Source organism: Melanotaenia boesemani, chromosome 13, assembly GCF_017639745.1.
Source record: "Melanotaenia boesemani isolate fMelBoe1 chromosome 13, fMelBoe1.pri, whole genome shotgun sequence".
In the NCBI taxonomy this organism is placed as follows: Eukaryota; Metazoa; Chordata; class Actinopteri; order Atheriniformes; family Melanotaeniidae; genus Melanotaenia; species Melanotaenia boesemani.
Genome location: NC_055694.1, coordinates 33,818,781 through 33,835,368, shown reverse-complemented (window position 1 = coordinate 33,835,368; position 16,588 = coordinate 33,818,781).

Sequence of the window (16,588 nt, the reverse complement as noted above, 5' to 3'; positions counted from 1 at the left end):
AAACTTTCATTCTTAGCTTGACTGTTTAGCTTCACCTCTGCACCTGCAGCCTCCGCTACCGGGAGTTAAGGCATCTTGTTTCCGGGTTTAGCGTCAGGTCTGTAGATGTAACTATAAACATGTGTGGTATCCACAGAAAGTCCAGAATCTCAGCTACCAGCTCAGCAAAACCATTTCTATCACCAACAAACACAGTTAAGACAACAATAATTCAAAGACCAGATACACAAAGGTTTCTGTGATTTTAAAACCTTCATTCAACCTTCATCACTTGGCAGAGCCTGGCAGCATGCAGGAAGCTCTGCCTGCACTAATAGCTGTAACCGGCTCAGCCTTGATCGACCAATAGGCAAGGATCTGTCCCAAGACACGCCTAGAAAGGCTGCCCCCCTCTTTTACATAATAAATAAATAAATTGAACTGAAAATGACATGGAAAAGTAAATCAATAGGACTATTAACATAAAGTTAATTTAAAATGAAAAAAAAAAGCTGAAAATAACAGACGAAATACACATTTGTGTCATGTTTTATAGGTGTCTGAATAGAAAAACTATTTTTCACATTTTGTTGTATAATTTATTGGTACATCAATTTGTTTATTGAGCCATTTTTATATTTCTGTATTTATTGTTTTATTTTGACAGTTTCAGTCCTCCACAGAGTTGACTCGAGGTGGCATTTTTGTGTTGACCTCCTTTTCTTGTTCATTTATAATAAAAAAAAAAAGAATTTGAGAGGAAACATATGCAAGAGAAGACTTGCAGGCTTTTTTTGTTTGTTTGTTTGCAGTGCATGCAGTATTGGCAGTTAATTTCCTCTCCCTCCCTTTGGGGTTTGCTGATGGCCATCTTAGAAGATATGTCAACTTACTCTTTGCAGCATCTGTGTCTGGACCGAAACATCCGCGAGCCAAACACCTTCAGGCTTTAGATTGGCTGTGGGTCATTATTCTGCCCTGAGATGCTCAGAGCTTCTGCTCTGCTCTGTCACAAGCGACGACCCTTTCCTTCCCTCCCTGCTGCTTCCTGGAGCGCTTCCAGCCTCGAGGCAAGAAGCCTGTGATGAGAGCAGGAAATGGTGGGGGAGGTGGATGAGGGGGTTGGACAGATATACTGGCTCTGGTTCATATGTTGGCAATTCTGGTTGGAAAAACAGAAGAACTGTTTTCATTTTTTGAGTTCTGTTTAAGTTCTATTCAGGAAAAAGACAGTGTCATGTGGTGGGGTCCATCACCTACCCTACTCTCGCGTGACTTAACTAGGCTCGGTGAGATCTTAGCATTCATACACACAACTGGTTTCCTGTGTGTGCCTCTGTCCAAAATCAGCTTTGGCGAGATGATGTCAAGTTCAGACGCTTTGTTTCACCAGTGTAGATTACACCTATAAAGTCTTTTGCAGCGTGTAATTGCTCACATTAGCAGCAATAGATATGCTCCAGCCAATCTGCTCGACCACCTGTTGAGCATGTGACACTAGAGTGTTGCGAACACTGTTCCTGAACATTAATTCAGCATGCAAAAAGTCACGTGATAGACCAACCGAGGCCTCGTTATTTTTTTTTTTTTTACCCTGTCCTGTCCAGCATCCTAACATACAGAACGGTGGTCTGTGTGCCATATTTTGCTTGACAGATTTGCTCTACCAAGGGAGACATGTTATATACATGGCTGCCCTTGATATTTTTATTATTTTTATTGTAATCTTATTTTCTTTAGTCTTATATGTCAGTGCCAAATCTGACAGGGAGATAGAGGAAGAGAGGAAAAAAAAGGGAGAAAAAGACAGGATTAAAATGTGGAAATAACAGTTGTCTATGCTGCCCAGAACATATCACAAAAAAAACAACAATATAAACTACCACAGTACTACATGATACCAAAAGAAAAATAGGATGATGATGATATGAAAAATTACAATAGTCATCAAAAGTACCTGCAGACAAACGTACCAACACACAAACATCAGCTACATCTAGTGAGAAGCGGATGGAGAGACGAGCACATTTGTGAGCATGCACGTGTTAACATGCATGTGTGGCCATGCAACTAGGAGGAAATGTGTACCCGCAAGGGGGCCGCGATCTTGCCGCACCCCGAAGCATCAGCGGGGGACGGGGGGAGCCCGAGGCCCCAAAGGCCAAGCAGGTCCACAGAGTACCAAGCCCGGGACAGCCAAAGCAGACAGAGCAGCGGCCCACCCGAACCAGAGCAGAGGGGCCCCCAGACCGGAACCCCCGGTGCGACGGGGCAGGGGCACCGGGCAGCCCAGGGCGATGGCGAGCAGGTCCAGCAGGCGCCGGGCGCTGCGGTGCAGGCCGCACAGAGGGCAGGCGCCCCACAGGCCCAAGGGCCACCCATTCCCCCCAGCAGAGCCCCACCCAGGAACCCGACGGGGCCCGACCGCCCCAGGCAAAACCGCCGTGGGCCACGCCAACCCAACACCAAGGCTAGGCACCCCAGGGACAAGAACATGTCCGCAGGTCCCCCCCCCCTCCCAAAAAAAAAAAAAAAAACCCTATTTACACCAACCCTTACCCATTCATCCCCCACCCCCTCCCACCCCCACCAGGGGCAGCCCAGGGAGTCTAGGGCCTGGTGGGCCCCAGACCTGACCCTCTCCACATACACACACCCACACAACCACATACATTCTCCCTGGGGTCTCACTAGCCCCCCGATGCGGCACCGAGGGCAGCCCCCAGGGCAGACGGTGCCCAGTAGCACCCCGCACAGGACTCCAGGCAGGCACCGAACCTCCACCCCCCGCAGCCCCGAGTGCATCCCGGGACACGAGGGCGTAGGAAGACCCCGGTTACCCTGCCCCTAGCCTGAGTTGTGTGTGCATGAGTATGGGCTATTTATAATGCAATTAAAAACTGGAAGGAGCCATGAGATGGTGGTAGGTCCCACTGCTGCCAGGTAGCAGGACCCCCTCAGGACTCCCTCAGTGTGTGTGAGTGTGTGTTATGTGTGTAGTGCAGTACTGTTAAATGTGGTAGTGTTTAACATGTAAATAAAATCGGGGGGAGAGAGGTCACAAAGGGAGGGGATGGAGGAAGGGCCACCTCGGTGGCTCCTGTCCGCCCACCCACAGCCCATGTGCCCATCCCCCCGAGGCCCTAAATGTACATTGATGTGTAGGTTGTGATTAAAATCTAGTGGGGCTGGCAGTCGCAGGGGTCCACCGGGGGATCCCGCAATGGGGACCCCTCAGCCAAACCCACCGCCTCCACCCGCCCCACAGTGCCCTATGTGTAGTGTGTATGATGTGTGGTGGCGGGGGAGGAGAGGGGCTCGGGGAGGGGCACAACTGGGAGAGAGATCCCTGTCCCAGCCGGGCCCGGGGAGGGGCACAACTGGGAGAGAGATCCCCGTCCCAGGCAGCCAACTCCTCAGCTGGCCGCTGTAGGCGCCCCCACCTCCCCAAGACCACCCGAGGGAAGAGGGGCAAAGGCCCGGCCCAGCTAAGAGCCCAACGCATGAGCGCCCCGGACACCCACCCACCCCCGGCAGCCCACGCCACCACACCAGGGGACCAGAGAGCCCCAGGTTGCACACACGTATCCTGGTCGGGTCCAAGGCACAGCGCCCCCATCCTCCCCGAAGGAGCCCCCAGCGGGAGGGGAGAGAGCGAGAAGGAGAGCAGACTCCACCCCCATGAGCCCTAATCCCCCCCACTACCCACCAGGACCCCCGCCGCCCCCCTTCCCCCTACCCCTCCCTTAGACCCAACAGACACATTGTAATCCCAGGGCGACCAAGCCCCCCCGAGGCCCAGGAAGGGCCCACCGAGCTGGAGGGAGGCAGCCCCCAGACCCCCCACCACAGCAACCCGGCCGCCCAGCCCCAGGCCAGCCCCCCAACCGCCCCGGACCCCCGGTCACCCCCGGGCCCGCCCCCAGTGAGCACCAGCCCCCAGGGCCCCAAGGCCCCGGATCCAGTCAGCCACACCGTCCCCTACCTAATGGCCCTCCCGACCACCGACCCAGAGAAATGGCCAGGGCCGATGGACCCCCAAGGCCCCCCAGCCAGCCCCACCCCCGACCCCCACAGAACGACTAGACCCCAGCACCCCTTCCCACTACGTGATGTGACTAATCAGTGGGGTCCAGGAAGACTGAGAGTTAACTGATTGGTGTTTAATGGATGCCGATACAGTCTCTAGACTGATGTGATCCAACAGGAGATTTCTGTACTGGTTAATATTTAGATTGTTTTTAGACTTCCAGTTCACTAGACCATATGTGCTGTGTTAGTGTCTATATTAATGTCACTTAGGTCACCCAGTAAACAAAGTTTTGGACATACAGGAATGTTACATCTAACCCATGTTGATAAATCCTCACAGACCTTATTCCAGAACCTCTGGACAGGTGCACAAAGCCATAAAGCGTGTAAGTAATCATCTGCTGTGTTACCTGTGCACTGTGTGCAGATATCGGAGTGATTAAGACCCATCTTGAACATCCTTTGTCCTGTATAATGCGTTCTATGGAGGACTTTGTATTGTATGAGTTGTAAATTTGGGCTGTCTGTCATATTAAAGGCATTAAGACATATTTGTAGCCAAAATGGTTGACTAGGATTGATGGATAAATCTATCTCCCATTTTCAAGTAGGTAGGGAATTTGAGTCATCTAATTTTAACATTAATCTGTATATTTTTTAAAATAATTTGGGGGTACAGAGGTCCATAAAATCTGCTAAAAACATTAGCAGCAATAGATATGCTCCAGCCAATCTGCTCGACCACCTGTTGAGCATGTGACACTAGAGTATTGCTATTGTTAGCGATTGTGCGACTGGATTCTTCTGGTACTTCAGAAATGAATGCAGATGTGTCAGATCTGAGATAGTCCTAAATAACTGACTTTGATTGTCAAGTAAATGCACTCAGTATTTTATAAAAGAAATATTTATCTGAGAACATCTTTAATATTTAAGAAAATAGGTGGTGTTACATAATTAGCTGTAAATGAATCAATATCGAATCGGATTTAATAGAAATCGAATCGAATCAAATCAATTCAGGATATTAATGAAAATACCCATCCCTAGTAAAGTGGATTTGTTTTGATACGACCTTGCACCGCTTCTCATGCAACTTAAAGTTTTTCTGTATGTAAAACCAGGATTCTTAACATAAGTGGAAGCTTTCTGTACAGACACACAGTTTTCTAAAGGGCCTGACTATGAATCATGAGAAGAACTTCTACTAAATTAAATAAGATTCTCAGCTGCAGCAGGTGCTTGAGAAGGAGAAGCAACAAAAACATCTCTTAAAAGGAGAGTTAGTCAAAGTGATGGTGAAATGGCTGAGCTACATTTGATTTTCACAATAAATGTTGAGTGGGGTGGATGTCTGTCCTTAAAGAAGACACTCAAAGACAGGCTGGTTATTCTCACAGATGTTTCGAGATGGAGAGCAAATTCAGATATTGATTGAGGTCCGGTGTGTAGGTGCTCCCCCAGAGAGAGGGACATAGCGAGAGAGAGAGAGAGAGAGAGAGAGAGAGAGAGAGAGAGGAACAGAAAAAAAAAAACTAATTCAAAAACCTTTTACATTACTGGAAACGTCTGGATTCATTTAATTGAGATTGCAATAAAAACCAGAAATGCTTAAAAAAAAACACTAAATAAAGGCAGAATGGAACCTAAAATATTTTATTTTAAGTGCTGGTTTAGTTTCAACTGGCAGTGCAGATTTTATTTATTTTTTTGGCTGATAGCCTGCCAACCCTTTATATAATAGAGAACTAAGGGTTCTCAAGGAGAAATGTTTTATATATATATATATATATATATATATATATATATATATATATATATATATATATATATCCATTTGGTGGAATGAATTTTTACCATTTAGATCAACCTTTAGCCAAACTAAAGCTAACAAGACTATAAAGGTGACAGATAAGGGGGGAGGCATTCCTGTGCCAACAGACAGCCCAGGGCATTTGCATTAGTCTCCAACATGTTTCAATCTAGCTTTTCAAGCTAACCCCTCAAACAGTAAAATAACAGTTTTACTGTATTTGGCCAGAATGTTTTGCTGTAATAAATAGATTACATAAAGAAGAGGAGGAAAAATAGGGAAAACCCCATTCAAATGACTCATTCTTAAAATGGAAAAACATATACAGCCCAACAGCATGAACCTCGTTATTTTGAAAGAAAAGTTTTTTGCCTCCTGTCGGTTAAAGGATGTCAGTTTGTTCTCCTCTCAGAATTTAATAGATAAAACAGAAACCTCACAGGGAAAAGAGCTGGAATGAAAATGTTCCAACTACAGTGTACAGTTGAAGTGATACTGAAGTAGTACAATAAAATAATATTTTGAAATAAGTCAATAAAACATGAAGACCTGGCGGCCAAACAGCCTTGTCCAATTGTAGCAATCATCTTTAATGCTACCAGACTCCTTTAATGAAAATCACAGCTTTACTTTACAGAACACAGGAGCTACTGGTCTGCCTTGGTCTCCGTGGATCATAATGGATCATAATGATCTGTTTAGTCCTGCAGTGACCCAAGTTGTGGGCATTTAAGGACTCCAGGTTGGATTTAAAATGATGGAAACATGCCACCTGGTTGTAATGCTATTTCTTGCTGAGTGTATGCTGCGCTCAGATCAGCTAGAGTGAGCAGAGGCTTAAAATAAGCTTGCCAGCCTAGCATCTCACATGAAGGCTCCATAACTGACAAGAGTACCAGCTGGCAAATAATAGTGATGCTGTAAATCCGTTTTATCAGTCTTGCATGTGCCTTGCAGCTCCTTCTCTCCCCCTGAGGTGAAGCTGGCTCCCAGGTGTACCTCAGCGCTTACTGGGAATATAGATCCAGAAACAGCATGTAAGCAGCCGAACACCATCCATTCTTGTTGTGGTGGCTTGCAGGGCTCTCTTTGAGCAATAACTGGAATGAGTGGTCCTACACTGCTCCTGGCAATGGGGCACAAGCCAATCAAATTGCTTTCAGCAGTTAGTAAAACTACGCATGCATTGAAATTAAAAGGTGTAAAGATCGAGGGCCGCTATGTTAAACTCCAATGTGGGGCAAACACTGACAGAATTATGGATAAACAACCTCAATGAGAGTGTACGTGATGTGCTTGAAAGGTATTTGAGGTCTCAACTGCAGCTAATTTGGGCAGCACAAGGTCATTATGCTGTGCGCTACAGCAGCAACAGGCAGGATATTTACACATCACTGTGCCATATGGTGGCAGAAGCTCTGATTAAAGCCACACACTGGCACCAGTTCCTTTCCTGTGGCACAGCCCTTGTCTGCCTGAGTGTCATTTGTTGTCACTAGCAACCCCACTCCCCTCACTACACTTGTGTAGACCACTAACTCCCAAGCATGTAGGAAAATTTTCTACTTTGCACTCCACAAATTTTTGTAATATGGTGTTTGAAAGGTGTGCAGAAATAAAATGATTTTACTGTTTTCAAGTTTAGTACCAAGAAGAATTCAGATTTAAATGAAAATGAATGAAAACCTGATAATTAATGTGACATAAAATTAAACTAATTATCACCATCAGATCATTCAGAATCTTTCAACATAATCACAATTGACTCCACGAATGTGAATTATTTATTCCTTGTCAGCTAAACCGCTGGGTGTTGACAGTTAAGTTTTTGTTTTATGCATATTATGTACATATGATCATTAGTTGTATCTGTAAACATGTTAAACCAGGAAGTGAACTGGTATACCATTTAAAACGGAAGAAGGGGTAGGATTAGATAAACTTACCCTTCTTCCTACTCCTTTTTGAATGTGTTGGTTAGCAATGTTCCATGAAATGTGTAATAATTCCATGTAATATAATAACATATTCGAAATAATCATTCATTCATTCATTCATTCATTCATTTCTTGGCCTGGCCTTGACCTGTACGATGGTGGGTAATAAAGTAAAAGACATTATTGTGGTTGGAGGAAAGGGGACCCAGAGTGTTGGGGAACCACTGAATCCTGTACTACCAGTACCAAAAGAAGTGCTTTAAGTGACAGTATGGCTCCTGTAGCAAGCAGCCAGAAATGATCTTTATTGTAAAATAAAATGTCTGCTTCTTGCTGTATAGAAAATGAGGACTTGAAAATTTTTTAACAGCTGTAGTTTTCTGAATCTGGTACCATGGATGTGTCAAATAGAAAGTAAATGAAGCAATAACTATGTCAAAGCCAGGAATTGATTTGGTTACAAACTAGCTTGTGGTGAAAACTGAGAGGACAACGAGATCTCTTCCTTCTCGCTCTACATGACGTGTCACCAGTGTGATTTACCTGCAGAGGAATGCAGCTTTCGAGCCAAGTCCATTACATACCCAATAGTTTGCAGAGGCAGACTTTAATTATTTCAGTTGTGAAGAAAAAAAAAGAGAAAAGAATAAAAAAAAAAAAAAAAAAAAGAAAGAAAAAAAGAAAAGCTGGACTCTATGAGTGGGTGTTTTTTCTTGTGAAGTGATGTGAAAAGATCTTTCCGGCTGGTATAAGAGTGAAGTGTGACTTTTTAACCCATCTCGTGCTGAAGAGCATTAGGAGCTTTTCTGTTGATACGTCTGAATGTGACGTAACCAACGTTGAAATGTTTCACACTGCAACATCAAATCTAACATCTGGAAATACTTTGGATTTTCAAGGGTCTTTGCTTCATATTATCTGGTATAAAACAATAACCGTAAATGCAACCAAAAAAAGTGGTATTTTCCAATCAGATCCAAGACAATTTATCTACAAACCATTCTCAGCTTTCGTCACTGATCATGTGACCTGCACATTGGCGACATTCGTGGGTGACAAAAAAGATAAAGAAAGAAGGCGTACTGCTATCCGGCTCAGCTGATATAGCTAGCTTTTGCTGTTAAAAACGAACGGTATATTCGTGTTGTGCCTTCGGATGTTCCACTTGACATCCTAAGGACGGGATTTTATTTTCCAGACTGCTGCTGAACCTGAACGACGGCTAAGTGTGTTGCTGGCCAGGTAACTGGAAACTGTCAGAGACTCTCAACTCTTAGCAGCACTTTGTCGGTGGGAAGTTTATCAAAAATTTAGTTTTGTATGCTTTCCAGGTCTATTTATGGCTGCTCTAATTTGGAATATATTTATTAATAAAAAATTAAGGCAACGCGTAACTAAAATGCAGCAAACTGCTGGGGTTTAATATTATTGCGCCCCAGGACCAGGCACTTCATGTTAGCCTGTTGCTAACGAACATGTAACTGAGGCTAATTGTGTCTTCCCCTGGGTAAAACACAAGCCACTGTCCGCAGCATATATGCTGTCCATCTTCCTGTTTGTCTGCACTCCTGAGAAAAGAAGCTAAAGGAGGATCTGGAAAAGTTAGAAAGACGACAGCAAGCAGAAAAGAGAACAAATTACATTAAAATTGATAAAAATAGTGTCGTTCGTTTAATTCTTGAACATTCTGGTTCATTCCACCAGAAACACAGAAACATGTGGACCCGGGAGGACGGTCAGTTAATAAGTTTATACGTAAGTCATGTTTTATGTGAAGCAGCAAATGAACCAAACATTCTCCAGTTTCTCCCAGTGGAAACACGACCGCGGTGAAATTGGCGGAAGTTCCACCAATCCCGTCTTTACCGCGGATCACCATGGTAACTAAGGCTGCACGATATTGGAAAAACATGCGATATGCGATATGGGTGTTGAATATTGCGATTTCGATATTATTGCGATATTTAACTAATTTAAAAGAAATCCATGATCTAATCAAAGAAATACATTTTTATGTGGCAAAATAAGCAGGCTATATCTATTTATAGCTAATTAATTATAATTCAAGTTAAACTATTATGTAGTGCAAACATTTAAACTTCACAATTGTTATCATGCTGACAAATTAAAAGGCATTACTCTTAATCAATCATTTTATTCACATGTAACCATGTGTATAAGTAACAATGACGTAATTGCATCTAAGAGCATCTTGAACCAAGAGCTTTAACATACTGCTCTTTGAAACAAAACACTGCCTTACTTGCCTGGTTTTCTGTGCATATTAAATAATAAATAAATAGGATAATAAAAAAAATCTTAGAAAACATAAAGTGCCCAGGCTGTAACAAAATCTTTTCAACATTAATGTAATAGCATGTAAACAGTAACAGGTAAACTTGCATTCACCACAATTTGTGCTTAACACTGAAAGCAATTACTTTAGGTTTTTTGCCAGAAAGACAAGCATGTTGACTTTGATAGGTTTTAAACAAGTGCGTTGGCATGTAACAACATTTCCTGATGCACTAAAAAGTCTCTCAGAAGGTGAGCTGCTTGCAGGTATACAGAGGTATTTTCTAGCTAGTTTGCTCAGGTGTGGGAAGTTGACCTGATGAAGTTGCCACCAAGTGAGAGGGTTCTCCTCAGTGTCTACGGTGGGAGACACCAGGTGGTTGTTGAGTTCAGCCTCTACAGAGTGTGATGATACCACAGATGCAGGAGCTGGAGATGTTTTGAAGAAACTGCCCAAGGATTTTTTGGCCTTCTTTTGGATGACTTCTGATGGATCCACGCTGTCATCTTGTCTGCCTGGGTTTTGCTCCTAGAATAGTAAAATAGAAAAAATATGTAAATAAAATGTAGTTCAGGTTTTCAGTGATTTTTTTTACTTGATAACAAATTAACATTTACCTTTGGCACAAGTGCTTCAATTTCAGACATCACTCTGGCTTTGATGTTGAGCACCTTGTCACTTTTGATGTAGCCAGCTTTGAATCTGGGGTCCACGAAGGAGGCCATGTCCAGGAGTTCTTGAGTTGCTGGGTTGTCGTACTTTGTGTTCATGTAGTCCAGGATCTTTTTTTTCATGCTCTTTGTTAAGTCACTGTCTTCATCCTTGGCAGCAAGAAGAGAGGTGTTCATCACGTGAAGTACAGGTTTCACATATGAAACAGTTGCATATCTTTCAGCAGAGAGGGCGTCTGTGAACTCTTGCAGTGGTTGCAGTGCCTGGTTAATAGACTCCAGGACTTCTAGGTCCTGCCAAGAGGGAACTAAATGCCTTGACTTTCTGTCTGCTGATAGAACATCACATATGGCCTTCTGTTGCTCAAGAACTCTCTGAATCATGTTTTGTCTGGATCCCCATCTTGTAGGACATTCTGTGATGAGTGCGTGTTCTGGGAGGTGGTATTCTTGCTGTGCCTTTTTCAGTGCCATCTTCTCCTTCCAGCTGTGGGAAAAATGGCCTACTAATCTCTTGCAAAGACCTACGGCTCGAGTAATGCGCTCATCACCTTTAACAGCATTCTCTGTAAAGGAAGAAAACAAAAGACAGACAATTGGAGATTTAATTTAGGCTGAAAAAACACTCCATTATTAATTTAAATCACTACTACTAACTCAACTGACAGTCAAATGAAACAAAACATTATAGTTAAAAAGCACATGTTAAATATACAAATGTAATGTTAAAAATGTGTGTCTTTAAACAAAATAAACAATTAACACTCACCGATGGCCAGATGCAAGCGGTGGCCAAAGCACTGTAGTCTGATCCACTTGTTGAGTTCGGTAGCTTTTACTACATTAGCGCCGTTGTCAGTTGTAATAGACACCTGGTTCTCTTCTTCCAAGCCCCAGTTTGCTAAAACATCCCTTAGAGCACTGGCTATGTTTTCACTTGTGTGGGATTCAGGGAAATATGCAACTTCCAGACAGCGTGTTGTTAGTTCAAAGTCTTTGTTGAGAAAGTGAACAGTAAAGCTCATATACGGTTCAGTGGTACAACTGGACCATAGGTCCGTGGTGCTGGCGAAAAAGTCCACTTGGTGCAGCTCAGCGTTTACAGTCGCAACACATGCCTCGTACATCTGTGGAATGGCGACTTGGGAGAAGTAGTTTCGTGACGGCACCTGGTATCTCCGGTCCACTTCCTTCATTAGATCTAAAAAGCCCTCTTTGTCCACGGTATTAGGGGTATCATACATTTTGCTACATAACGTGTAACAGCTGCGGTAATAGCTTTGTGGCGCTTCGAACATTTCTCGTAAGGAGTGACACTCGCAAAACTGTCATTAATGGTTGACTGCGGATCTGTTTTTTTGTAACTTGCCTTCACGTTAGTAGTTTTGGACTTTAAGACATCATATAGCTTCTTGTGGTGGCGCTCCATGTGACTGTGTAGATTGGTTGTGTTTCCTCTCGACGTAGCTACTATTTTCCGACATGACTTGCACACTACCTGCGTCTGTGATACGTCTTCTCTTCTGAAGCCAAAGCCATTCTTTTTGGCACGAGTTGTTCGTTGTTTTCGTCTTCGCTCAATTCGTCCACTCCCGCCATTGCTGCTCCCTCTGCTGCTGCCTGCTGAGTCAGCGCCTGTGAGTCGGCTCTAGCCAATAGGAGAACAGTATCTAGGGGGGTGATGGCTGGGTGCGCTTTTAAGGTCGTGTCTGATTGGTCAAACTCACATAAACACCAAACGCATGCATCAAACGCACAAAGTACTATATAAAGGTATTAATTTATCGCACGTCTTTGCGATACGCATATCGCACATGCCATTATCTCGATAGCAATATTTTTTCGATATATCGTGCAGCCTTAATGGTAACAGCAGGTTTTAGTGTTAATGAAAAGCTGGACATGGATTTTCCATTATGGTCTCAATAAACCAAACAGTCACAAACACCTACACTCCTCCCAGTAATGTTAGTAACTTCAACTCCTAAATATCTCACCAGGACGTCCTTAATCTTTACATCTCGGTAACGTTACAGACATAGGCTAGTTTCCACTCAGCTTTGACATGAAGAGGAAAAACTTTGTTTGGAACTTTCCACAGGTCTGATTCCCAACCTGCCACGAAACATATATATGTATATATATATATATATATATATATATATGTATATATATATATATATATGACTTGTATGCTTTTAATTCTGCCTCTGTGAAATGCTACTGTTGAGTGACTAGGTTACTGTGTGCAACAATTATGATCACGGGTCATAGTATATTTTCTAAGTACTTCTGAGATATATGATGAATTCTTTAGTTGTACTTTTATGCCCATGTGTTGGTAAAATACACTGCTGTTGAGTTTCGCTAGCGAACTGCCCCAGGCTGTCTTTTATAGTGTGCTGCATGTGAAGCACCTGTGAGTCAACCGTGTCTGATCAGCATGTTTGTTTTGATCAGAAAAAACTGTCCTGAACTACGACTTTCAGTTTTAAATTAATTTATTTCCAGTGCAGATTTTTTTCAGTTTTAGTAGAAATTTTAAATACTCATGATTCAATAACAATGTTTTTGTTTGAATGTTCAAGTTTTATTTTTTAAAGCTAAATCTTGTTTTTAGCATCAGTGCGTACTGTCATTGCTTGAGACCCATTTGAAGCCACCAGTAATAAGATATCATTCCAAACCTGGACAGAAAATACTAAATATAATGTAGGAATACGGGACAAACAAGAACTTAGAAAACATGGAAAGTCTATACTGAAAGACCCCTGCCAGAACCTCCTTACTGTGATTACTGTGTTTCCCTATTTAACATAATTTAAAATTCAATAAATGTCAACAGAAAATTCATAGTTAACTAATATGTGCGTAACTTGCAAATGTATGTTCAAATGCACACACAAATATCTAGAAATTACACATTTGCACAAATGATAAAAATTACAACATTAATATTTTACACACATATTTTTCACCTTTAACCTCATAAATCTAAAAGTTTTGTTTAAAAAGGCCTTAACGCAAACAAAATGGTTAAATACGTGTGCATGGACTGCCTGGTATGCACAGACAAAACTGCATTTACGCACAGATCAGTTCATAAGTACCCTGAGTTTTGCACAAAATGACTTATATGGTTTACATCCCATGTAATACTCTACAACTGCCCAAAGTCACACAGAAATTAGTTTGCAAAAATTACATGCACACTATGATATTGAGTCAATTTTCTCTCTGTAAATGAGAAGGTCTAACTTTCTGAAACCTGAGAATTCCCTGAACTCCCAAGATTAAAGTGCATAACTGAATTTTAATATCACTACTATCACACTTACACTCTTATCTTTCTTCAGGGTATGTTATATGGAAGCTTCCAAATGAACAATAAACAACGATCAAGCCTCACAGAGAATGCAGATGCCTGTGTATATGGCTGAAAACCTGTGAGAAGCTCTGTTTCTGAATTATGTGCCCCATCTTACATGGAGAACAAAGTGTACTCACTGGTCTCGTGGGCAAACAGACTGAACACAAGTAACAAAAGGAAACTCCAGCGTACTGGAAAAAGAGGCGTGAAAACAAGCAAGCTGGCTAGCTGAGTGGAGAGTTACATGCATTGCTCTCAGGTTCAGCCCACCTTGGCGTATTATAAAAGGCTTCCTCTGAGACATCCGCTTGGAGGATATCAAAGGCCCTCTGTAGTGGAGATCCAACTTGAGGGAGATCAAATGGAAATAAAGAACCTTCACCTTCCATCAGTCTTTCAGCGTTTGGCAAACGGAGTATGGATGACAAATTGTACAGTACACTGTTGGAAAAAGAAGCCCTTTTCCCATGAAAGGGGAAGAGAGACTGGGAGAGTGGTTTCTCTAAAGCTATTTTTTCCACTACACAATTCCCAACCTACAGCCCCAACATTTCTGTAAAGGAGAACCTCATCTAACCTGTCAACGTTCACATCCGCTGAAATTTCTGCTCACTTTTTTTTTTTTTTTGTAAATACACATTGTTATACTTTTATATTTAATCCTATTTAACTGTCATGTGTGAGACAGTGCAACAGAAAAAAAAACTGAAAGGCATGCGGTTGCAGAGTTGCTGCCACAGAATTCCTTTTTGTCCAGCAGTATCCTTTGTACAAGGCAAAAGTTTGGACACACTTTCCCATTAGTGTGTCCAAACTTCTGACTGGTACTGTAGAACAAGAGGCCATTATGCAAAGAAAAACATATGACAGTGCTAAGACAAGTAGCCGAGCCATGGCCTGGTAGGAGCCATGTGGGGATTGTGTATGCGTCCCTCAGCCTAACAAGAGGAGGACTGAAGCAGCATATGGTGGGAATCTGTACCGAATCCTTGCCGGACTTTTCTTGCAGGAGCACATTTTGTTGCCTCAGCCTTCCCTTTAATTTTATTTTCCCTTTGTTGATGTGGACCAAGCAGCAGCATGTGGACATGCAGGCATACACAAGGGACAGGAAGCGTACAACACACACACACACAAATGCTTTGATTTTCCAAACTGAAACACATAATTAGAGTTCTGCTCTATGTTAAGATGCACATTCTAGAGACACATTTGGATGCAGATACTGTAATTCACATATGTAGTCTGGCATGCGTGTGCTGAGTTGAGCTACAACATATACTGACACCGAACATGGACCTACAGACGTGCGACCCCCCCAAAAGAACCAAACATCCACTCACAAACAGCCAACCACAGATTATGAGATATGAATGTGTTTTATTTAGAGCAGAGGAGAGGAACATGTGATGCTGCTTCTCACTTATTGCATATTGCAAATGACTCAAATGTCTTCAAACACTTGTAGTGCCTACTACAAAACATCCAGCCTGGATTTTTGCTCAGAAAACGAGCCCACAAAGCAGCCCTATGCATAATTCCACTAAGTGACTATATAGCATCATCCTGCTTCAAATCCAGTCACAGCATGTACTCAAAGACAAGTTTCCTTCACTGACATTTTGATTTCCTTCTCATAGAATCTGTCATAAACGATGTGTGTTTGACTTGGCAGGTGGGTTATTAGGAGATTACAGTCACAGTTTACTTGGTCAGATATGCTCCACCTGACCTGAAGGGTAAGATGAGATGAGATGAGATGAGATGAGATGAGATGAGATGAGATGAGATGAGCTGAGATGAGATGAGCTGAGATGAGATGATGCATTGGGACATTCATTAGGTCCCAGTTTGAAACACTCATTAAAACAATAACAGTAACGTAGCAGCAGTGCAAAATGGACGTTATCCATCTCAATGATACCTGTGACAACATAATGAGTTGATTTTTGAGCCATTAAATAATTAAATAAATAAAAACTATAAAATAACCCAAAGCCTGCGGATTAATGACAACCATAAAAAGGTGGAGGGGCTGCGGCTGTTTGCAAGCTATATGGATAAGAGACACTGTTTAACACTTTTCAAGGCACCAGAAGCACTTTACAGTGAATCTGTTGCTTCTTCCCACTTGGTGATGGGAAGCTACATGTATAGCCACAGCTACCCTGGAGCAGAATGGAGGAAAAATGGCAGCCAACCACAGCAACAGCCTTGCTGACCACGCCCAAACTATCATACACACATACCATCGACGCCGAGGGTGAAACGTCTTTCCAAGGACACAACGGCAGACTGACTGGGATGAAGTGGGACTCAAAAGCCAACATTCTGGTTATTGGATAACCTGCGCTACCACCTGAACCACCGCCTTCCCCTAACATATATGGTCCATAAAGAATTCAACACCTAGTGGTGGTATCAAATGGGAGAAATAGTCGACCAAACACAAATTTCCTTACTTTTTGTGCAAAGATTGATTTTATTTTT